General features: G+C 37.7%; 1 protein-coding gene and 1 long non-coding RNA gene across 2 annotated transcripts in view; one reads left to right on the forward strand and one right to left on the reverse strand.

Annotated features, from left to right (window-relative positions):
* Nucleotides 1-24,693, reverse strand: part of ULK4 (unc-51 like kinase 4) — a 207,277-nt gene that overhangs the window by 14,966 nt on the left and 167,618 nt on the right. The gene's annotated exons all lie outside the window — the stretch shown is intronic.
* On the forward strand, nucleotides 3,310-8,201 carry LOC137482331 (uncharacterized). The gene is made up of 2 exons (XR_011004015.1): nucleotides 3,310-3,703; nucleotides 8,064-8,201. It is a non-coding gene; the product is annotated as an uncharacterized lncRNA (long non-coding RNA).

Here is a 24,693-nt window from a genome sequence, read left to right on the forward strand (position 1 = left end):
CAAAGGTAGCATTAATTTCCAACTGAGCAAGCAACAGCTTCTTCAACTCCTTTGCCCTGATGGCACCATGATGGATTATTTTAAAATGCATCCTTATTTTTATAAAATATATTTTAATTGAGATTAGTTATGTCATTAGTTATGTTGTCCAAAGTTGTTTTGTTTGGTTTAGTTGCTACAGTAAAAAAAAATTTTAAAAAAAATCCCTGTTTCAACTGTCTGCTCCATTTTTGTCAGTGGTTCCTGTCCCCAAAGCAGGAAGGGGAGAATAAGATCCCTGTTTTAATCTCACTTGCCCTGGTTCCCAATTTAGCTAGAACAGTCAATGAAGGTTTGACTGCACAAATGCTGGCCTGAGACAGGTTTCCAGGTCTGTGGAGAAGGGACAGCAGAGACCCAGGACAGTGAAGCAGAGGCAGTGGTGGACCATGCAGGGCAAACTCCACTGCTGCCACCATCTCAGATCCTTAAGCATGAGCTCACAGACTTTGTCATTAAAAGGTGGAGATAAAGAGGTAGAAAGATGAAAAGAAAACTTTCAGCAAAGTACACAGTAAAGGCAGAGTCAGTCCTGTAAATACAAAACCTGCTGAATTTCCAAAGAAAACCCTTATCCTACAGGAAGTAATGTAATTTGGATTGGAAAGCATTCTCTGGAAGACAAACTGACCATTTCTCTTTGAAACTCTCTAATACAGCAGAGATTGACCTTTGCATTCTCATTTTGATGCTTATCTTGAACAAACAGCCTAGAAGTCAATGTCTACTGAGAAAAAATTAGGGAAGTGCCTTTTCTCTAAAGGTGCAGAGCAAGTCCTAGGGAAATAAATTAATAAATATGAGGCCAGCAGCTGTGGCTGAATGTTAACCAGCTTTGTGATTCTGTGTTTATTTTGCCATGAAATGCTTGCTGAGACAAGTTAAACTTCAATTTTGAATTACATGATTAAGTCTTTCAGGGAGAAAACTTTTGTTATCTCAAAATACCTTCTATTTCAGTATGAGCAGAAGAACAAACATCTTCTTATTTTAAACATTTTTGCTTTTATCTCATGGGTGAACATAGCGTTCAAGGAATGGATAGCACTGACCGAAGGCAACCCTATTGAATGCAAAGGTTCTGACAAACTTTGCCCATGCAGATTGGGCTGTGAACCTCACACCTGGCTTACAGCGCTGTCACTTCTGCAGACATGGCTTCAGCTGAAAAGACAGTCCCTATGGAACTGTGTAAAAAACAGCTACCCACAATCCAGCTTTCAGCTATGATCTAATCAGGCTGAGAACTGGGTATTTTTCCTTCTCATTTTCACTTTGACTATGGAAAAAAAAATCACAAAAAACTATTACCACATGAAGGTATTCCATAATAAATATGCACAGGTTACAAATAAAGCATTTCTAACTTAATAAAGCAATTTGTTTTCTTTTAGAGGTTTCAAGTGAAAATTTCTCAGACATTTTTGCTGATGTGCAGCTAATTACACCAGTGTTTTGCATTTGCCCTTGCACAATTACCACTAACAAGGTGTGCCTTAAAATTAGATGTTGCAGCCCTTACACTTAACCTGATTAGGTCAATACTTTAAATATTAACAGTTACAGAAATGCAGGCAGAGAGATTCTTGTTAAACAAGAAGTCATTACATACTCTTTCACTGTATTCTTTTAAAAACACAATGGTTTCAGATGCAGAATGAGCACCTGGATGCCTACCACAAGATCCTGCCCTTTGCTCCTATGCCCACCAATCTTACAACTTTGTCCTCCAGGACAAGGTAACTGAGTCACAGTGCAAAGTTAATCACGTCACAACACAAAGCTGATGTGATGATCTCATTACTGTTCCAGGAAAAGGAATAAACTTAATTCCTTTTGACACCAGTAAATCCAGCTTTCAGCAAGGACCCACAAAGGCCCTGACCACATAACAGAGAGAGCAAGTAACATGAGTGGTACTCTATTAAGGAAACTATTATCTTAAGCGAGATAGTGACAATGAGACTTTTAAAGAAAGTCTCAGTGCTTTGGCAGAGGATTTTTGAATTTTAAAGGAGATTTTGAAGGATAGTTGATTCAAACAAGTCCATGATCCTTTTTTGGTAAGTCTAAAGTACCTGGAGATTACCTTTATGTCAGGATAAAAATAATTTTGTACGTCAAAGAATAGATTTATTGCACTTTTTCAAGCACTCAAACCAATCTAAAGTAGCTAAGAGGTTCATTTTGAAGCTCTGTAACCTTTTTTTAATACTATATTTGGATGACTGCCTAGCATAAGACATGTAGAAACAAAATCTAAAATGACTAAATCTGACTTTAAAAAAATACCTGTCTGATCAAAGCCCCTAGCTCACCTGTGTTGCTTTTTTTGGTTTGGGGTGTTCTGGGGTTTTTCTTGGTAAAACTAACCAGCAGGAAGTCTTATCTTCTAAGAGTTGTACTTAAAACTGATTGCTTATAAAGATTGGAAGAATGATTGGGATTATCATTCTAAAACAGCACTCAGGGGAACTGGGTGGATCAAGGGATTGCTAATGAGATATTGAGTCTTTCACATCTAAACTGCTGATTTAAATTCAGCCCAACATAAAGTTCCCCCAACTGGTGGACATCTGATGATCTGTAAAAATGAGGTGATGTTCTCACTCTATTCTTAGAAAATACATGTTGAACTGCCAGGAAAATCATCACTCTTTGCAGTGAAACCAAGAAGCGAATTGACAATGAAACACTTTAGAATAATTTTTATCCCTCAATACAGTAATATAAGACAAGGCTTTGGCTTTCTGGATCAGATTTACTTTACCCAACCTGCTCAAAATAATTTCAGCTTCTAAGACTACTATAGTAAAATCAAATAAAACATTTTAGTGAGGTAAAAATTATTATTTAAGTTCCAGAGTAGCTATATTGGGATTTAATGACTTATAATTTACAGAAAGGGCAGTGGTAGATGTTAATGAGTGACTCAGATGACTTTCTATTATGCTTTTCTGACTGCAGGAGCAGTCATTATCACATGTCAGTTGCTCAGAACACAGCCCTCTCTAGTCCTCCCTCTCATTTAATAAAAGCCAATTAATCATTTCCAATCATTTACGTACTCAGTGAATTTAGAATCTGGTTTCATTCACTCATAAATTACAGTAAATCTATCATTTTAATTAACTAACTAGCCATCACTGTTCTACAGACATTTTGTTTGTGTGAACATACTTTAGCCTATGAACTATGTGCAACTCTTATTAGTGTGATTCCTGGTTTACTAATTGGATTTGTGACAGATCAGCTGTATGACACATTACCTTTTCTCTGTGCTGACTGCTGGGTCAGATTGAGTCTCCACCTCCCTGGCCTCAAGTTCTTTGCTCTTGGTACATGACAGGAATATCAATCTCAAATGACTACCATGCCAACCAAGTCCACAGCCTGCACAGGCAGATGGACTGATCTTACCTGCATATGAATCAGTGGGTTGGGCACACATTAATTGATACAACACGACCAGAACCTGTTTCACTCATACAGCCTTCTTCCCTCTTTCCTTCCTCCCCAAAAGTGCTCTTTTCTTCCCATAATCCAAGCCCCTTCTCCCTGCAAGAACTTCCCTCACCATCCACATGCACAAGGGGAACCCACCAGAGATCAGAGCAAAACCCAGCCATGTGCTGGTGGTAGTACATGGAATGGGGAAGACTAGGTAAGTTCTTTATTGTGTTTTCCCTCTCTAAAGTTCATGTCTCACTAGGGAAGGTACTAGGTCCCAGGACAAATCTAAAGAGATTGTCCCTCGCACCAGGAAGAAGCGATGTGGTCCTTCTAAATAATGGAAGTTGCTGAGTATTCAAAGATGTTTCCCTCCACAGAACCATCAAAAAGCTCCAGTAGGTTCTAAGGCGCTGCTTACAGCAGGTATGCTTACAGCTGGCCAAAGCCACCAAACACAAGAAACATTCCTTAGCAGGGATAAAGAGGGACACCTTGAGAGAAGATACCATTTCCTCTCCTGCTAATCCTTTCCTACCTTCTTCACCTTGTGCACTGCCTTATGTATCCTGATCATTCTATACCCAGTTTTCCCAGACATCCTTCCACAGACATGCATGAGCTGGTGCTGGAAATTTGTCCTAGGGGACAAAATCAGCAAACTTAATTCATGACAGAGACAGGGTTCTTCACATCATTAGAGGAGGTCACTGCTGCACTCATCGTCTATGTGTAGAGACAGTGATATAAGAGGGTAACAACCACCAACATCAGCACTCTTAAGTCCTTGAGAAAGCCTTGGATATGGTCCTCTGGAATGTAGTTGGTGAGAAGGAAGAGACCACCTTAGAAGATGCCGGAAAAAGAGCCATACAAGTACTTGGCTAACACCTTTCTATAAAATCAAAGTCCTGGGTCTGATTTCTGTCATGGGAGGAAGGAAAGACTCCCTGCTTTCCAATTAGGTCTTCACTTAGATGCTTAAACAATGCCAGCACTCAGTGTTATCTTCCCTGCATAAACCTCTTAGAGCTCCAGCTGTTTCCAGTCTCCATTTGTGGTCAATCCCACAAGGCTTGGCAAGAGCTAGAGTAAACTGGATCCAGAGAGAAAAGGCGTACATAGAAAGCCCTTTCTTCTTGCATTGCCTGTGGAACTGTTAGAGGGGTTCAATTCTCTGCCAGGAGGCTGCTAACAAGCTTCCTGGTACCCTTTTACTTTTTTAAGGAGTAGATGTACGCACATGCTCCAATCTCCTCCCAAAGAAGTTGATGTGTGATCAGTGTGCCTTGGCCCAGTTGTCTTTCTGGACCCAGACCTTACACTTTCCTATCACTCAAGGATGGGTAAGGCAAGTGCCTTTAGGGTCCTGGATTACAATTTGAGGCACTGGATTACAGTTTGCCGGAGCCCTCCACCAACTGGCCCTTTTCCTGCTGCTGCTGCACAAGGACTAGCACATACCTTCTCCCAAACTTCCAACAAGCCTATACAATCCTATCTCATCTGACTGGCTATTGTAATAATGACTGAAGGCTGATGTTAGCCAAAATTAGGAGCTAATGCCCATTACAGCAGGTAGCAGTCCACAAAAGGGCCTGACCAGCCACTGGGGAGCTCCTTACTCATTTCTGGCTTCATGGACATTTTTCTTGAATCAATCTTCAGCAAGCCTCAAGGCCTGTATATATATATAGGAAGATTTTTCTCTAGATACATTATTCAGTATTTATCATTACCAAATGTTACCTCAATTCTGTCACCCATTCATCAATATTTTGATTTGTCTGCAACTCTTCACCATCAGCCTTAGTTTTTAATAATTCTGTATCATCAAAAAAATCTTTGTCCTATCATTCCACATCTCTTTTTCCAGGTAATTTATGAATGCATTGCGGAACAAAGATCCTGGTGGGCTTATGAAAATAACCTACATTTATGGCGCAATACTGGCCATTTATTACTTTCTGCAATTTAAGCTACTATTAATCTGTGAGAAGAACTTCTCAGTGTCATGGCTTCTCACAGCTTCTTTTGAAAGTTCTACTGAGAAGCCTTAAGAAATGCCTTTTCAAACTCCCAATCCACTATATCAAGCGTGTTGCAATTCTTCACACACTATTGACTCATTTGAAGAAACTGGATAAATATGACTTCCCTCCACAGACATCATATTGACTCTTATGTAATCCACTGTATTTATTTTTCTGTTTACCCATGCCTTCCCTATTATCATGCCTAATAGTTCAGCCTTACAGAAGTCGGAGTTAATTGCCAGAATGATCCCTGGAGCCCTTTAAAAAAATGTTAGTCTAGATAATGGTTTACCTGATAGGCTGCATATCAGAACTACAGGCTCAACAATTTCTTGGACAATTACCATGGGGACCAGCCGATCTGTAATTTCTCCATTAGTCAAATTGTTCTAAAATATCTTTTTGTAACACCTTAATTTTTTTTCAGACAATTCTATATACTGAAAAACCAGATTGAGATGATCAAACTGTGTGACAGGCAAAAATCAAAAGTCTGAAAAGTGATCTTTGTGGTATAAGTCCAAGACTTTCCCTCTTCTTCAGAAGAATACTTCTTATGTCAGTCTAGAAAGTGAATTCCTATGCAAAGTTATAGCAGTTTCTCAAAATCTTTGTAAATAGATGAATTACTGTAAATGATGAATTACTACCTCTATTGCAGATGATGTATGCCTATTTGGTGAACATTTGAGCTATTAATGAGAACTACCCCTAAACATGGAGAGTGGCATCTTTGTCTCTTATGAGACAAGTTTTTGAGAAGTACACACCTCAGAGTATAACCTGGATGACTGACTTTGCTAAATAACACATACTAGTCAACTTGGTAGAACAACACAGACAATAATGTAAATTATCACCATACATTTCCAACAAGCTTTTTTTAGCACCTCAATTTTTATGACTATAAACATTCTAAGACAAATAGAAGATTGCAGATAAGAGGAAATCCTCTGATAGATAGCCCCTATGTAGGAAGGCTCTTTCATCAGCTTGAAATTATTTCTTATAATTTTGCTTGAAACATGGATAACATTTCCTGGATAACGTTTCCTCATCTCCAAGAGATGGACCCCTTCTAATTGGAGTCCATCCTTTATCACATTTCCATCCAAAAATTTCATACACCAGAGGGACTCTCCTCAAAACTGACACTCAGAGTGACATTTCTTGTATGGTGCCATTTCTGAATTTGCTCAGGTAAACAGTAATGAGAGAAGTTTTTGAAGAGGATGTTCCCATTTATTTGTAGCATATACATGACATGGACACAATTATATCATAACAGCATATCTAGCTTTTGACTCTGAGAACAAATTATGGGTGTATTTGCTCTTGTTTAATGTGAGCACCACTGGGAAGCACTTTTTGAAAGGATAATTAGGCAGTGGAAAGGACTAAGATACACAAAACTATGAGAAGAGAATAATTTTGTAATGGGTATATACTCTGGGAGTTCTCTGAATAGATGTTTAGAGCCAAGAAAAGCAGAACCTTTCTTCGTTTTCTAAGTGAAATTTAGAAAAAAAACTTCTAATAAAGACAACACATTAAAGAATATTATTGCCATAGGACATCCCAGTGCAGTAAAAGTAGAATATGATAGCTTTGCAATGAGAAACAGAAATCACAGGTTTAGAGTTGAGAGAAGAATAAAATACAGGAAGTTAAAATTAGAAATGTTGTAAACACATCTGAGAACATAACCAAAATAGTCTTGAGTATAGTGTGCTTACCAGATTAATGGAGGAAAATTTGCATAATTAAAAGGCATTGACAATTAATGTAATGCAAGTGAAGGAGCAAGAACCTCACTGCATTATAATTAGGAAAACTATTTGTCAGTCTGACTTTAAATTTGACTCAGAAACTTCAGACACATCAGGGGCATTTATATGAGTAAAAGTTACTGGAATGACCATATTTAAAACACATCAGAGCCACTAACTTGTGGATTATCAGTTAACCAAAGACTTGTTGAGTACAGCACCAACCAACATTGGTGGAAGAAGAAAGAGGGTAAGTTCTCTAGATAGTCTTAAAGGTTGTGGTACAGAAAACACTAAATTAGGGGAAATGTCAAAGAGTGGTTAGAGTATGGAAATAGACAGCTGATGGGTACATAACAAAAAGTGCAAATATCAGACTGCTAACAAGGAAGTCTCCTGGGTGAGACTACCATAAGAATAAGCTGGAAGCTGGCAAATGGGGAGGGCACAGAGAGATAAGCAAATGGAGGTTATGGCCTTTCTCTTCCTAGATCACAGGAGAGGATTTAATTAGTGGTTAGGGTTATCCACAGAGCAGCTTCTCCCATGGAGAGCAGAGGGATGTGAAAATAGGACAATGGCATTTTAGTAGGGCACAGCAGCTGAGAAAGCATTCTCCAGTGAATAGGGAACACTGGTTCACAGCTTCTCCTCTCCCTCCTTATTTTGAATGAACTCTGATCTCAGAAACTGAGCCGCTGCCTGTGTTCAAGTTTGTTTATATGGCTGACTGACAGGAGATAATATTTATTTACATCTCTCTTTACAGAAGCCTGCAGCAACAGATGGATTTTGCAGCATAATCTAAAGGTCAACAACTTCTGACCAGCAAAGTAATGGAGAACAGACCAGGCTGCAGAAAGTTCAGCACAGGGGAAACCTAATTAAAAATTATGTTCATATTTAACCCGTGTTTCAGAATTGCAGAGGGACTACGTGAGGCACCTAGTATGTGCTCAAACCAATAAATGTTTTTCCTAGAAAGGAAAGCTATGCATAAATGTAAATCACATGCCAAATTCACTAGTGAATTTTATAGTGGTGTGTCTGAAATGGCTGAAAATTATTTTCACGAGTTATAGATTTGGAAACTAAATCCAAAACCCACTCAAAATCCCCCAAACAAACAAAACACTGTTAATATGAACATTCAGAAGGCCTTATGATTAATTAAGACTTCCATGCCAAACTTGAAACGTTCTACTTCTCTTCCAAAGAGAAAACTGGTTCAACCCTGCCATACTGCTCAGCTGCCCTCACTTTCACTGAAATTTCTTCAACTACCCAAGGTTGTATCCCTCAGCTCCTGAATATCTGTCAGACTCAGGCACTAAACAAATCTGAGTTATGCTTAACAGTACTGCATACAACCACAGCATCCCATCCAGAATAACTGAAAGATCAGTCAGATAGCATTTTTTATAGCCTATCAGTAAGAAATCAGTTTTTAAGACTGATTAAAACATTAGGTTTTCAGCTACAAACTTTTAAACCAAGCACCGAAAATATACATATAAGAAATGAAAAGCACATTTTAAGGAGCTGGCTGAAACACAGACTTTGCTCCAGTTGTTGCTTTGATTCCATGAGACCATGAAGAAGACCAACCAGTGGGAATTCAAACATTAGATCACAATAAATCAAGAGACATGAAAACATTAGCTCAGGCGTTAAATGTACATTTTCCAGACCACTGCCTCTCATGACCCAGAATATATTGGGAAATTTGAAGTTCTGCTGTCAGTTCTGTAGCTCTGTTTTACTTTAGCCCAAAGCAAGAATCATGAAGTATAGGCTCTTGCTTCACTCTCTTGCCCTACACTGGAACGTACTTATTTTTAGGTATAGCACACTTACAATCTTACTACACTGAGGAGTGGTGAAGATAAGGTGCAGGCTCAGGCTCAGACTGGGATGATGCACACAGCATTTAAATGGAAGCAGCAGCTGTTGGGGGACCGTACAACCAGCTGCTCACTACAAGAAGCTTTAACATACTCAGGGAGAACAGAATTTCGAGATACTTGTTTCTAATATGGAAGAAACCTTTAATGAGCATGTAAAAAGTTGACACTTTTTTTAAAGGGTTTCAAGCTTTTTAAACATTTAAATAGGCAAAGATTTCAAGGGATGGCAAACCCACAGTGTCAAAACAGAAGTCAAATTCTTGCCATAGGCAGCAAGCTCTCAGAAAAGCAGAGTTAAACAAAAGCCACTAGAATTTTTAAAACTACAACCAGATAATAATAACAACACAATACCTTTTTATAATCTTCCAGAAAACTGAAAATTTCATCAAGAATAGCTTATGAAAGTTTCAATCTGAGGTCAACACCTTTTCTGAAAAATCACAGATGAAACATTCTAAAGTTACAGGCAACTGTTATGCAACAGAAAAAGTCAGAAAATCCCAATAATAAGCAACTACCCGTGCCATATAAATCCCTGTCTATGACACAAGACAAAAGAAAAAATTGTTATTTTGCTGTCTTTGTGGCTAACATGCTTTTAAGCATGCTCTGTCTCAATAGCATCACCACAATGTTTCTCCTAAGCACTGTGCTGCCATATAGACTTCCCAGCACAGCTGTCTGTCTTCCCTGTCCCTCTATTATTTTAGAGATCAAACTAGAATAAGACTGATGACAGATGTTTAAATATGTTTCTTGCTACCACAGTTTCAATAGCAGTACACAAAGGCTATAAAGCACCTCCTGCCCGCTACCACTCAGCCTACTCAGCTGCACTGAGTGGACCCAATGGACACACCCAGAAATGTTCTCCTTTTTCTATTCCAGCTGAACAATGGTTCTCCTGGACTTATAACTTTACTTCTCTTGTAGGAAATTCAGATAAATAAAAATCAACATGATTTGCAAGGCTGTGATGGGAGTATTGCCCAAGTACACTGTTTCACACTCTCAAGCAATATTGAATCAATTATGGAATACTTATAGTAATAAAAACAGAACACAATAAAAATTCAGATTCTAATTTTTCTCATAATAAATTCCCAACTATACGTGATACAACACCTCTAATGCAAAAAATACTCTACAGATAGAGTCTCAAACCACTCACACCTCTTCATTTCAACTTTCCATGAGGCTGTGCTGATTTGATTTGCTGATATAATGCTACTGAGAGTTAAGAGTTTCTCTACTGTAGCCTCACCTTAGCTGAGACTAAGGAGCAGAAGAGCCTGTCACTGATGCACACTATGAGTGGTTTATCTCTCACCTATCTGTCCAAGCAAAACTCAGTCATATGAGGTTTGGTCTTCACAAATTTCTCAAATGAAATTATTTTCCTTTGGATCAAGTAACTCATGTTGTTAATAGCTGGCTCATCAAAGTAATTGTAAACAAAAAGTAGTTACTACATTATTGGGATATTAGATAACTTCTAAGGTTGTAGAATAAGCTGGAAATAATACAGAAACTTTCTGCAGGAGATTTATTTATTTTTAGAGATAAAATTAAATCAACAGGGATCTCATGAAGTCAATATAAATGATTTTTTTCTGTGAAATCATATCCATTAATACTACTATCACATACAGGAAAACTGATTTCAACATGTAATAACTTTGGTTGAGGATTCACACCTACACTGGGCAGGAAAAATACACCCATGTCAGTGGCTTGTTCTATACTATGTAAATTACTCTAATGATAGCAAGCAATTTTTTTAGTCATTCATTCATTCTCCTAAACACCAACTTTTCAATTTATCAAGATAAATGAAGGAGCTGAACTACAATTCTTGGGGGAAAATTTAATAACCTCTTTTAAGTACATTTTGATTTTGAACCATAGTGCCATACCACACAGATAATGGCATTCTGCACCATGTTTAAATGAGCTCCAATTAACACAGGCTGTAATTTATTTTCCAGTTCTAAAGCTGTAGAGGTAGATGCTAACTACTCCTCTTTTATATCTGCTTACAATAATTTTGCCACGACTGAAGATAAATAATTAAGATAACTTTCCACCTTCTGTCACTGAAATACAGTGTTTGTGACTTTACCAAAATGGATTGCTTCTAACACTGCTAGCAAATTGCTTAGGGAAATTATTCATTCATTGGACGTTAAGCTTTTATTTTTTGTCCTGTTAAGGACTCTTAACTAAGGATGACAGATCATAAAAGACAACATTCTGAAAGATACATTTTCTTTAACTGTGGTTTCCAGGAAGACTTCTAAAACACCAAACACCTTCACATACTACAACCTCCTGCTGTAAGTAGTAAAGGTGGCGTTTTCTAGAGCACCACACTCACAGTAAGAAAACAGCTTACCTATTATCATACTTAAGGTAATTGGGAAAGAAAAAATTATTGTGCAACCAAACCAGCTAAATACTGCATTAGTAGAAGCAGACACTGGGCAGATGCTTAGGGTCATAGTTTACTGGTGGACTTGGTGGTCTTGGGCTCATGGTTGGATTTGATTATCTCAGTGGTTTTTTCCATCCTAAATGATGCTATGATTCACAGATATAACAGCCACTTATATTATTTATTTGAACTCTGAACAGTGGTCAAAGGTCAGGCTTACAAGAACTAAGAACTAGGCCAAAGCATGCAAGGCCAAGTATAGGTCTGGCAAGTTCTGTAGAACCTAGACAAGACCCAAGGTAGGGAGGGAAAAAAAACAAAACAACTGAACCAACCAGCTGTGGAGAGGAGAATCAAAATGTTGGGTTAACTGTATCAAAATAGCACAGTAATTAGGCTAAGAACATATTTGAATTGTCAGCTGCACAGGTAAATTAAGGGCAATTAAACATTGTGCTTTACATGGTGGTGAAAATTATTTTGTTTTTCTGCACAGGCGTATTGTTACCACACAAGATACAATGCCTGATTGCACCCGGGCACTTTTACTGGAAAAGTATATTCCTGATTATCCTGATATCAGCTTTGACATCAGCAGAATAATTCTCCATTTTCTCTAGTTAAAGGAGGGACAAAGTTCATATAATAATATGTTTTAAAGTTTCATCAGCAATTTGTTTTAATAAGTAAATAAAGTTTTGGAAGAACTTTTAGGGTGATTTTGGGGGAATGGAAGTTATTGTTTGGGCTATTTAATTTCTAAGATAATAGTAATAGTGGAATTAATATAACCAGGCATCCATAACACATTGAGAACTGAGTGGTTAACAGATAGCAATCATTTTAGCATCAGGTCAACAGTGAGTGTCCAATAGGTGTTCTTTGAGCCAAAGAAAATTCCCCAGTTACAGAGTTGAAGGAAAGCAGGTGTTTGTATAAGACCATCAACATTAGCCTCAAGAACTAAAATCCTTAAACTGCAAGAGGACTGAAAACCCAACAAACCCAGTACTTCTTAAAATAGCCAATAACACATTAATTCTTGCTCAGAGAAGGAAACATTGCAGAGATGGAAAGTGAATGCTGCATATAGGCATGCTGAAAAATACAGTACAGAAACATCTGAGATAAAAGTGTAGACTCCCAAAAAGCTGAGAGCACTAACCCCAATAGAATTGTGTCACTTTCTGTTCATCTGTGTCACTTGCAGTTTATATTTCTCCTTCAATGAACTTAAAATGGCTCACCATTAAGATCTGATCTAGCAAAATCACCTACACATGATGCAGGTAACTACTAATTCAATTTAAAATTAATTGATCATTCTGAAATTTCAAGGTCCAAATATGAAGGCAAAAATGTTTCTTTCCTAAGATTCATGGAAAAAAACTCAGAAAAATGGATATCAGAAAGAATATACAGAAAATGAGTTTCCATTAACTTTTTCCCCTTATATATAGGCTGCAGTTTAAGAGCTGGGATTCAGACCAGGACAACTTCTCCAAGATTAATGGCAGCATCTGAGGGAGTAATGGCTCAGTAAACATGGACCAAATCAACCACAGCCCCTGGCTGCTACCTGCGAGGAAGACAAACAAAAAGGTAAGTTTCAAAGGGAGAAGTAGCCCTGCAGTTTCGGTTACTTCTTTGAGATGTTTTTGCTCACTGCCAGTTACACAGTGGGTTGATTCTTCATAATTCAGATTATAATTTACTTTTAAAATTTTCCCTTCAATGTATTTAATAAGCACAGTAACACTACAAAATGTGGATTAGTCAGCTAATACACCCACACCCTGGGTGTGTTACAGCCCTCAGCAACACTGCTGCCCCAGTATATCCAAGATGTATGCACGCTGGCTGACTAAAACACACCTTGTTGTGTATTATTGCTTACATAAGACAGGACTTAGCATATGTAACTGTATATTAATGACACGCCTTGATACACTGTTAAACTGGAAACTATGGTTGTGCTCCATCAGAGGCTTAGGTGTGTGCTGTATTACACGGAGAAAAATTAATTAAGAAACCCTGCGTTCCTGCTGGCAGGAGCTGTAGTGATATGCTGGGAACAAGAGACCGCACTCCTCACTGACCTACATGGAGCCAGAGCCAGAGCCAGAGCAGCCTCCTAAGCACCGAATGCCTCCCGGACAGAATCTCTAACCTGAAATGAGCTACAATGAAATGACTCATTTAGAATAATAACAACACAAAAATCCCCACCCCCTGCCTCAGACTGTGTGCATCGCTGTCAAACAGCCCGAGCCAGAGCTGCAGCTGAAGGGCCTCTCTCTGCTCCGCCCCACAGCCAACCTCCCCCGTGCCAGCGCTGGCATTTGTGCAATCAGATGGTGAGAAATCAGGGATGCGATCTGGCCAACCCCTCCCATGCTTTTTTCCCTAGGTTAGTTTTACAGTTTACCACTCACACTCACACTGGCACCAGAGAGGCGGCAGAAACACATGGCTGGGACCTCCCTTTTTGACGCCAGCCCACACACAGGCTGGCTTGAAGCAATCATGAAACTGAATCATTAACAATGTTGGCAAGAACTTTCCCACAGACACAGTTGTCCCTACAAAAAGTTGCCGTGCCCCAGTGACTATTTCCATTTGAATATGGAGTTAAGGCGGCTCTCAGCTATGGAGCTGAGGAGGAGACTCCCCCAATGAGCCCTGCTGGCAAACCTCCTTCCAGCCTGCAGTGCAGCAGTACTGCCTCCAACAAACACACGCCAAGTGATAGCAGCAGTGATCCAGCCGCTGCTATTTTAATATTGATTTTTTTTTTTCATTGCCCTATTTCAATATCTTACACTTTCTCTTTTCAGGACATTAACCAAGCTCTTCCTTTATGATTACCCCCTCCCCGCTTTCCTGCTGCAAGCTTACTCGCCAAGAAAGTTTTGCCTCCAGCTACTACAGCTCCGTCAACTCTCCTACCAACTCATTTGAAAGAAGAGTAAGGTGTTAATTAGGGTGTTAATGGCTACAGAAACACCTTTTTTTTTTCCTTCCATTTCAAGGACAAAACACAGGGAAGCTCAGCATTCCTTTCAGAAGTGTTAGACTGAATAAAAAATTTAAGAAACAAAATTCCTTTACTCGGCACACAGTGTAGATAGTCTGCGGCACCCAACACGTCCAAACACCAATTCTATTTATTCTCTTTCACCTTTGATTTGGCACCATCAAACTCCACCAACTGGGATGCATATATTTTCTTAGTATCTTAGAATGAGAGAAGATTTTTTTTTTACTCTTCAAAATGAATTCCATAGCAGAGTGTATCTTCACATTGAGAAAACGGTTGTGTTGCTGTGTGAAGTTACATGGTTTCACAAGCCAGCTGAGCCAACCATGCGTTCCTCTGCTGCTGAAAGAGGTTTCCCTCCTCTCCTCTTCCCCGCTGAGTCTACCCAGTGCCAGTCCACAGCCATGCTGGCTCTGGCACTTGTCTGATACCTCCCAGTTCAGTTCACTGAACTGACATAAAGCTGTTCACACTTTTGCTGGGTTCATTTTCTGCCAGTTGAGTGAGCTGAGCCAGCTGAAAAGAGAGGCAGCACCAAACACAGGGAAAGCAGTAGGAAACGTGTACCTGGGGGATTATTCTTTTTGACAGCAGCAAGCTGCAAAAACGGCTTGGGCATCCTGTGAAACCTCACCCTAAGGGCCCAGCTTTACTAAATCGCTTGATATAAATTATGATTTTGCTATTACAAAAAGAGATGGGTTCTAGTAGTCACTCAATTTCACATTAAACTCAATAAGCTTGCTAAAGTGGCAGAAAACTACCTAGGGTGCAGCTGTTCTTTGCCAGGTCAGCAAGTGGAACTGACACACCTTCTGGTCCACAAGCACAGAAGCTGATGCAAGGCAAAGACAGAACTACGTGGCAGGGGCAGGAAGGAAGAGAAGAGCCAGAGAGAAGAGTCAGCCCACTCCCTTTCAGCTGCTGTGATAGCTGAAATCTTGTGAAATCACACTCTGGTTTATGAAAACTCTTAGCATTAAAAAACCTCTTATTTCTCCAGTCCTGTTAACAGATAACTGTGAAGCAACTGTTCCCTCAATGTCTTTATATAAACTTGTTGACTTGTGTAGAAGCTAAAACTGTGTTTCTTTTTAAATCAAAATTTTAATTTCATGTAATATTCAGTCTAACAGTCACTGCAAAAATAGATGCAGTGATCTGAGATACTGCTGTACACCAGACTGTGTGTTACCATTCTCCCAGCCTGATGATTTAATCATGACTATTCTTCATTCACTGCAATACAAAATCAGCACAGCAAGTTCAAATTAGCCTGAAAAGCAGATTATATTAAGCAGAAGAAATTCTGGTTGTAATCTGAAAATAATTTTTGGAGATATCAGATGGATAGGAAACTTTTACTTCCAACTCTGCAGATAGGTCCCCTCAAAGTCATGGCAGCACACCAATATTCTGCTAGGCATACAGCACCATTTGTCTTTTTAAGCCAGCATCTTTCTAAATGGTGATTTGTTTTTAACTTCCACTAGCTGCTGTTTCAAAACATTTGTCTCTCTTGGGTGGGACTTCTGGGATTTGGTTGGTTGCTTGTTTTTCAATGGAGCAGGTTATTTGGATCCTTATGCTTTATGCTACAGCTAGACTGAGATAAGAGTGCATTTGTCAGGTGGCTTATGTCACTCAGAGATTTGAGGCAGCTGCTACCTTTGCCAACAAAACCAGGTTTTTCTCTCAGCATATGCTACATCAGTACTTGGGGGGTTTGCACCACAACTCTGCCAACCCAGTTACAGCGGAACATTTGTAAGTGTGGCAAGACAAGACCTCAGAGTAGTGATTTTTATACCCTGCTCTGACATGAATTATACTTGTGGGATAGAGGGATATTTTCCAATACTTCTATTCAAACATACTCATACCTTTGGCTCTTGGTTACTCAAAACTATTTTCTGATCTGTTCTGATAAAAACCTACTAGAAAAGACATTACACAGAAATTTCAGATCCAATTTGCAGAAATATCTGCAGTGATAAATAAATAATAGAGTTAATGAAATCTGATCTGTTACAAATACAAACCTGTGACCTGTTTCTGGTTCTGGCAGATGACTTCTAAGAAAAGCTGTTGAAATTCTCAGTATTTACATCTGAATCCCACTCCAAACTTAATTTAAACTTCAGCTTTAATAAATCTGGATCATTACCTCATCATTACTTGTTATTAGTAGTTAAAAGTAACTTTATGGATTGCTACACCTGACAAATTGTTAAATATTTTCAGCTATTTTCCAAGTGAAATGAAACTTACATGTGTTTCTTTAGTCCCCATGTCCTTTCAGAGAAATAAATACATTTCCCTGTACTAGTCTTACTTTTGTTAAATAACATGATAGCCCATCCTTTATTATCTTCTCAGGATACAAAATAAATCAGTATGGTCTCTTAGTCTACTCTTTCCTAAGGAATACAGTTCTCATAGATCGAATTCTTTTGAGTAAATAAAATCCTTGAGTCTGAATCATTCTGGTTTTATAATGCTTCTCTGTAGTAAGAAAACCAAGATGCAGGCACTACCTCCCCTAATTCACATTCTGACACTTGTATAGGTGCAGGAAAGCCCGCAGTACTGTATTTGGACTAGGTTGTTCATAGACATGCAAGTATTTCCCTTCTGAAGTTACAGTTTTGTTGTCATGCATAAAAAAAAACACTGTTCACTGAAGCACTAAGTTAAGAAAAAAATACTGAAGGGAAAGGAATGAAAATAAATTATTTCTCCAAAGCAGGTAATTACATAGCTAAGCATTATCTGTGGAGAGAAAGAAAATCCTAAGTACCAACAGGCCTTGTCAGAGTTACTTCCATGTGCGGGACTTCTTACAAACACTAACCTACAATTTCCTGACATCTTTAATTACATGTTTCTGAGAAGAGTACAGTTTGGCTACAGTGTGTCATACATACAAAATCCTTGCTGACTGAACAAAAGGACATAGTAATGCTATTATGACAGGCTGGAAAAAATCCTTACAAAATAAGTCCTCTAAAAAAACCCCAAAGTTAACTTCCTGGTCTAAAGAAAGTACTTGGCACAATCTCAGATTCAAACCCAGTTCCCTATCTCCATTATTACCTCCACCAGAAAGACCTAAATAATCAGTTAAAAAAAAGGCAAGAGCAAGGGGAAAGCCTTTTGGATGCCAGAGGCCTGCAAAAGATCTGACTGCACTCATAGAGGATGGAAAATAACCAAACCAAATATTTTGACCAGAAATAAAAAATACCAGAATTAAGAATTAATGCTTTGGCAGCTTCCAGAAAGAATTACAACTAAACGGAGTTAAAAACCAAATACTAGAGAAGGAAAATAGTTTTCAAGTTATTATGCAAACCAGACATTTTCTATGCAAATTCAAGCACTGAACTTGTATAATCTGAATTTTAAAACATAGGTTGATGTCTTGATTGCAAATGGTGTTTGTTTCTTCTTTCTGAATGTCATGTTAAATTACTGTGCGCATATGCAGGGTGTGTGGGTGGAAGAGACTGACACAAGCAGGAATTAATTCTTGTAAAAAAAAGGCTTTGTTTTTTTAAGAGCATGGTTGAGAAGAAGAATATTTCACATTCAATAAAAATGGAACTAACTACTGTTTGTAAACACTTCACTGTGCAAATGAAGAAACATTGCTTCCTAAGTCTGACAATATTTGATTCAGCCCATGCATATCCCAGCCAGCTGGTCTCTCTGGCCTCAGTCCCTACCTTCTCACCTCTCCAAGTGGTTATATTCTCTCCATGGGAATAGCAGGGGGCCTCGCAAGTCAATGGGCAATCTTCAGATTGGTCTTCTGAACACATCTCTGCTAATGTAATCCATTATTAGAGTGCAACTTAGATATATTGACCAAAATGTTTGGCTTCTGTAATTCTCATTTGCTTTATCAACCACAGTAGTGCAATGGTTGTTAAAAAACTTTTATATTTAAAACACTGTTGTAGATTTACTGCATATTTTCAATTTACAAATCTATGATAAAGAAAAATGAGAAGTAGATCAAAAGTCACAAAACACTTCTAAACACAGACAACTCTACTGGCACCTCTATATTTGCAGCCAGAGCTTTGTCTCATTATCACAAAGTAGCAATTGGTCAGTATATCTGAAAACAGGAACACTGAACTTGTGGGCCTCATCAGGCAAGGCAGTAAGCAAGCTCAAAGACTACTAACTTCAGCTGGATGTAGAAGTTCCCCACTGCTGGAATTTTTTTACTAATACAGCAGAAGCTTTTAGCTTGTACAAGCTAGGGCAGCTCTGCTGTGTTACTAACTGTTTATACAGGTTCAGCCTTAATCTAGTGAACATGAAAAGTACTTAAATAAATAAGAAAGCCTATTTCATATAGCATCTGTGCCTTGGAAGATTATTAAGTGGTTAATTGTACAAAAAACCCAAGAGAGCTGTGCTACCAAAAAAAAAACAAACAAATGAACAAGTTTCTCATATGTATGCAACAACCTCTCGAAATACAAATTAATTTCTAGTTTGAATCTCAATTGTCAAATTAAGATGAAGGTATCTCAGTAGGAAGTCAGTTTGTAAAAGATACAATATTATTGTTCTGTAGTGCACATAATTTGATAAATGCCTTCACTGGAATAGTTTTGAAATCTTCATCCCACCAGAATATGCATTAAAATCTCTTCCCTGTAACGCTCATGCTGTTTTGCAAAAAGATACCAAAATGGTAAAAACATAAGAGAATACAGAGAACTGTGTTAATATTTGCTGATCTTTTCAGGTTTATTGAAATCACATTATTTCAATTTTGCTTGACATAATGGCACTTTGGATCAATATGTGTGTTTGAACTCAATGATTATTTGTAATTTCCTATTGAAAGTAAATGAAAATATAGTTCTGCTAAGTTTCATCTTCTTGCATGCCAATTCTTCCAATAATTGAATGGAGAACACTTACTGTCCAACAGCATCTGTAAAGATTAGTACTCTATATCCAAAAGTTTAACACCAGTTTTATATGCCTTTCTCCCCTTCCCCTTATTCTAAATGGCTCTAAATTTCTTTTTAATATAGCATTATTTTCTGTGGTCACATTATAGGAATAAGAATCAGGAATTTTATTTCTGATTCTATCAATAGTCACCTTGGCTAATGCAACCAAAAATGAAAGAGTAAAATACTCTGACATTAGCAAAACAATTGACAGAAGGCTCAGTGTGAAATATTAGTTTAAATAATTTTGTTGCTTGAAATTGGTGATGTCTTTTGAAAAAAACAAAAGCTCCAGAAGTAGGGATAAAGGAAAAAAAAGCTTGGAAGTGAAATAAACAGAAACCAAATTAGTTTCATTTTTCTGAATGGAAAATTGAGCAAGTTAAAGTAATCAAGAACAAAAATAACCTTTCAGATTAGTAAGTTTTCACTAGACAAGACTGTTTCCAGCAAAGAACAAAGGGTCCTTAGATGGGTTAAAAGTCAATGATGGTTTGGGACTTACTCAATCTGAAATCTTACAAATAAAAATCAAAACTCTTGAATAAGACTCCAATTTTCACCCAAAAGCAATACAGGGTGAATCCAACCATTATTTTCTGTCCTCTCCATGCGCTAATCAAGCTGCCTCATTCTGTGCCAGTGACGACCCAACACTATGGCACTGGGAACCGAAGCATCTGGATTGGAGTATATTCTTAGAATTGTGGTCAGATTTGCAATTGTACAAGTAGTCTCTGTATCAAAAAATAGGAAGCCTATGGAAAAGCTGTGCAACTGAACATGAGTTTTCTCATGTGTACATGTTGAATGAGCAATGGGATGCTGATAAACACAATTCAATCCCTCTGTTCCCAAGGATGTGCTGTTCTCACAGTCTCTGTTTGCAGGCAGAGACTAAAACTGGCTCACTTATTCCCATTCTAGTTGTCTTGACCAAGTCTAGAAAAGTTCCTTTTTCTTTCCTCAAGGGTGAAACAATGTAGTATTTGCCATAAAATGGAGTTTCTGCTCAGAGTGCACACAGTAGTACTCTGGCCAACTTAATTCCTCTAGAATTTTATGCAGCAAACACCCAAGTTGCAGCAGTCTGAAAAGATTTGCAGCAACTGCAGCCCAGCTGTGACCCACAGACAGCTTGAACACATCATTTCACCAGGAAACATCATGTGGAAGCTGATGGTCCTAGAGGAGAGCTGAGCCCCATTCCTTGCACAATGAACCATAGATCGCCCTCTGTTGTTCAGATTAATCAGCTCTTATGCAGGAGCTGGAAGATGCTTAAGGCTACAAAAAATACTTCAGTACCTTATGTTAAAAGGCAAGAAGAAACCTTCTTTACTGATGTACAAAAGGGTGAAATAGCTAAATGAACAGACAGGTAGTTTCAAATGGATACCTCAAAAACAGGTATTTTACAGAGATGGTTCTCTGATATGTTTTCAGATTAATGGTTTTCATGGGCAGACCACTGTTTGGTTTCCACAGGGGAAATTGTTTGGTTTTCATCCTATCAGAAACCCAATGTCTTCTTCAGTTTCTACTTGCAGTAATATCCACACATACACAATAATACATTTTGGTTAGAATCCACTAGTTGAAGGCCAAAAATGGTCATACATAAACAAGTAGCCTTCATTTGACTAATGACAGAAATAGGAATTTGAAAGTTATTGAAGATTCATTCAATTATTAACACAGATCCATATAATTGTTAGCAGAGATTAATTAGTAAAATGTGCTACCTCCTCGATAAGAACCATAATACTACTAATGAAACAAAATCAAGCTTTGAAAGTCTCAAAGTAATTTGCACTGCAATTTTTTCTGTGAGGTGTCTCAGTATACCATTTATAAAACCAATTTTTGTTTGAAATTTGACTGAATTTCATGAAGGACAAGTGTTTAAAATAAATACAAAAATGAAAAAAAAACTTTCATTTAGGATTAAAACTTTCTCTTTTCTGCTGAAACTTTTTCCCTCTAATGATACCTCATTTGGCTTGATCCCCTTCCCTCCCCAGTCCTTTTCTTCGATCAATAAACCAATGTTGGTTAAACATACATAAAAATCAGGGTCAGAAAGGCAGAGTTGCCAAATTCAAATATGTACACTAAATATTTCCTTCCCAAAAAGTTGTGTTCAGCTTTACAGGTACATCAAGGCTGAAAACTTCAGAGGTGAAGTACCTATATTAGGTATGTAGAATACATTTTGTCTTAAATATTTTTGAAGTACTACAACTACTATTCTGCCATTCAAAATTAAAAAGAAAATTATTTGCTAAAAACATAAGCTGTCACAAACACATTCATTTCCTTTCTTTAAACTTTTCTTACTTGCATGAAAACATTCTGCCTTCTGAAGATATCAGCTTCAGTGAAGAGAAACATACTGTTTTATTAATGGCCACTGCAAAAGATTAATTTGACTCGCATTGCATCCTATCAATATTCACTGCTGTTCCCACAAGCACTACAAGAAAATTAACATTGGCTTTGAGTTTTGGTACTAGTTCCCAAGTTTTAACCAAATCTATTTATCTGCATCTTCAGTAAGCCAAAACATTTTTCTTTGATATAATTGTTCATCCAGACTGAAAAAGTAAGAAGTCAAAAGGATTAAAACTATGAGACTCCCTCCTCAGTGACACTGCAAACATGCACATAAGTGGAGGATGCATTTCTTGAGAGATGTACATGAAACCTCTCATAACACCATCTCACGTTGCTTTCTTAGCTGCATTTCTGGGCCATTTGAGTGGAAGCACACCAATCAATATGAGCTACATTTATGAGCAAAAGTGGATTTTGAGGAGCTAAAAAAATATAAAAAATCCCTGTGATAGAATAAAAACATGAAAGAAAAAAATACAAATTCAACTGAGAAGTAAAAGATAGTAGGTCACATTTTAATTAACACTATTTAAAATTCAGTCTTCCAAGAACTATGTCTAATTCTTCCAGGGTTCAATAACACTATCAAATTCATTTTCTTTTTTGACAACTTCAGGATATGAGTGCATTTTCTGAGTATCATACCTATCTCATTTCTGTATGCAGAAGGGATAGTACAAATCCCTGTCAAGAAATTCTGCTATTCAAGGTTAAGCTCAGATGCTCTTGTACAGGGATACTTCTACCTGTCTTCTATCTTGCACCTCCTCTTCCTTCCTTCTTTGCTTCAGATCACAGTCAGTTTTAAATCTATGATTAAACTTTCACGAGTGGTGATTTCTACAATGTTAAAACTATGGGTTTTATAAACCTCAGTTTTCAAGCGTAAGAACATTAACGTATTTGTGGATTTTTTACTCTGGGACTTCACAGGAATGTGTAATGATCATTATGAGTTGCTCCACATTTTAAAATTAATAATCAGATTTGAGCTAGAGCTGCAATGGTAAAAATACCATCTGAGGACAAACCACTAAAGTGTCACACAGAAGAGTCTGCCCACATACTCAGCTCAATGGTTTTGAGATTAGAATTAGGAAAGTACTGTAAGGAGATTACTATGTGGTAAGTGGCATAATTCTAGAAAACTACTGACACCACTAATTAGTTAACTAGAAGCACCATAATTTTTGCATTAGAATATCAAGATATTCTTCCATAAATTATTTTATGTAAATGAAACAATAATTTATGAGAACATAATCCATTAAAATCAATGTCAATGATTTTACATTTAGATAAAAAGTAGCAGAAATACCACATTAAAATCAGAAATGAAACTAGACCACAGTTGTAAATACTGCTTGGCATTTACACTGAATTTAAAATTCATACAGGGCAGTGAGACTTCACGGGACTTGGGAAACTTTTCTCCAAAGGAAATCGCAGAAGAAATAACAGAAAGGAAAGATAGATCCCTCAGAAACTCCCCCCAGAAATACCAGTAATTGAAGCAGTGCATCCTGAAGCAGCAGGAAGCATTCAATTGCAGAGCATGCTGGGTTGCCTACTATCATAACTCTAGCAGTACCTGAACACTTCCCAAACAAGTAAGAGTTTGCTACTTTTCCACCTAAAGTAAAAGTAACAAATGAGGTGATAGGCATGCAAAGAAACTTCTAAAAGATACTAACAAGCTGAAGAGAGGAAATTTGCTTCCCATAAGGAAAGTCAGAAGAAAATACTTCAGAACAGTTCTTTCTGTTCACATTAATGAAATATATATTTAAAATGTTAATTTTGTTAGTGAAAGTGATTGTTCATTTATTCGCCCTGCTTCTGCTCCAGAAGATTCTGGTCAAAGTCACGGACTATGACTTTGTGTCTATACACAGTTCCAAGTATGAGAAATAAAACCCTCTAAACAGAAATAACATTGACAGCTATAAGAGACATGGAACAAGCATGAAAGCTGAGCAATTTGATACCTATCTTCTCAGAAAGTTCACACAGTAGCTAGACTTGCACATAGTGACAGGAAAAAAAATTGTGAAATTTGTGACCAATATTGTGACCAATAATTCGTGAAATTTGTGACCAATTGTGAATATTGTGACCGATATTTTCTCTGACTGAAGAACAGTGCGAGCCATTCAGCACAAGTTAATAATGCTGGTGTATCAGCCTCCAGGTACACTGACAACATGATGACCTATTTTGCTCCCAAAAGCACAAAACTTTTCCACGTAGAAAGGCTCCTAGAACTTTCTTTTAAAACTTCTTATTGGGACTTGCTAACAGCTCCTCTATGCTTGATCACATCTCCTCCAGGCCAGAAAAGTATCTTGCCTTGCTTTCCTTTAGGATGTTGTGTTTCAGTAGGGTACTAATGACAGAAAAAACTTTTGCTTTCCATTTTGTAGACTCTGAAATACCACTCATCCAGTTACAGGAGCTGGAAAAGTGTCTTTTGCTATGACCTCCCACCATGGCTTATCTATGCCAAGGAATATAATGTTGAAACTCACAATAATGGGATTACGAGTACCAAAGATCCTAAAATACATAAACTAATACCAATTGCTATACTGCAGAAATCACTTGGTATAATGACAGAATTAGGAAAAAAAAGTGTC

The sequence above is a fragment of the Anomalospiza imberbis genome, chromosome 1 (assembly GCF_031753505.1).
Source record: "Anomalospiza imberbis isolate Cuckoo-Finch-1a 21T00152 chromosome 1, ASM3175350v1, whole genome shotgun sequence".
In the NCBI taxonomy this organism is placed as follows: Eukaryota; Metazoa; Chordata; class Aves; order Passeriformes; family Viduidae; genus Anomalospiza; species Anomalospiza imberbis.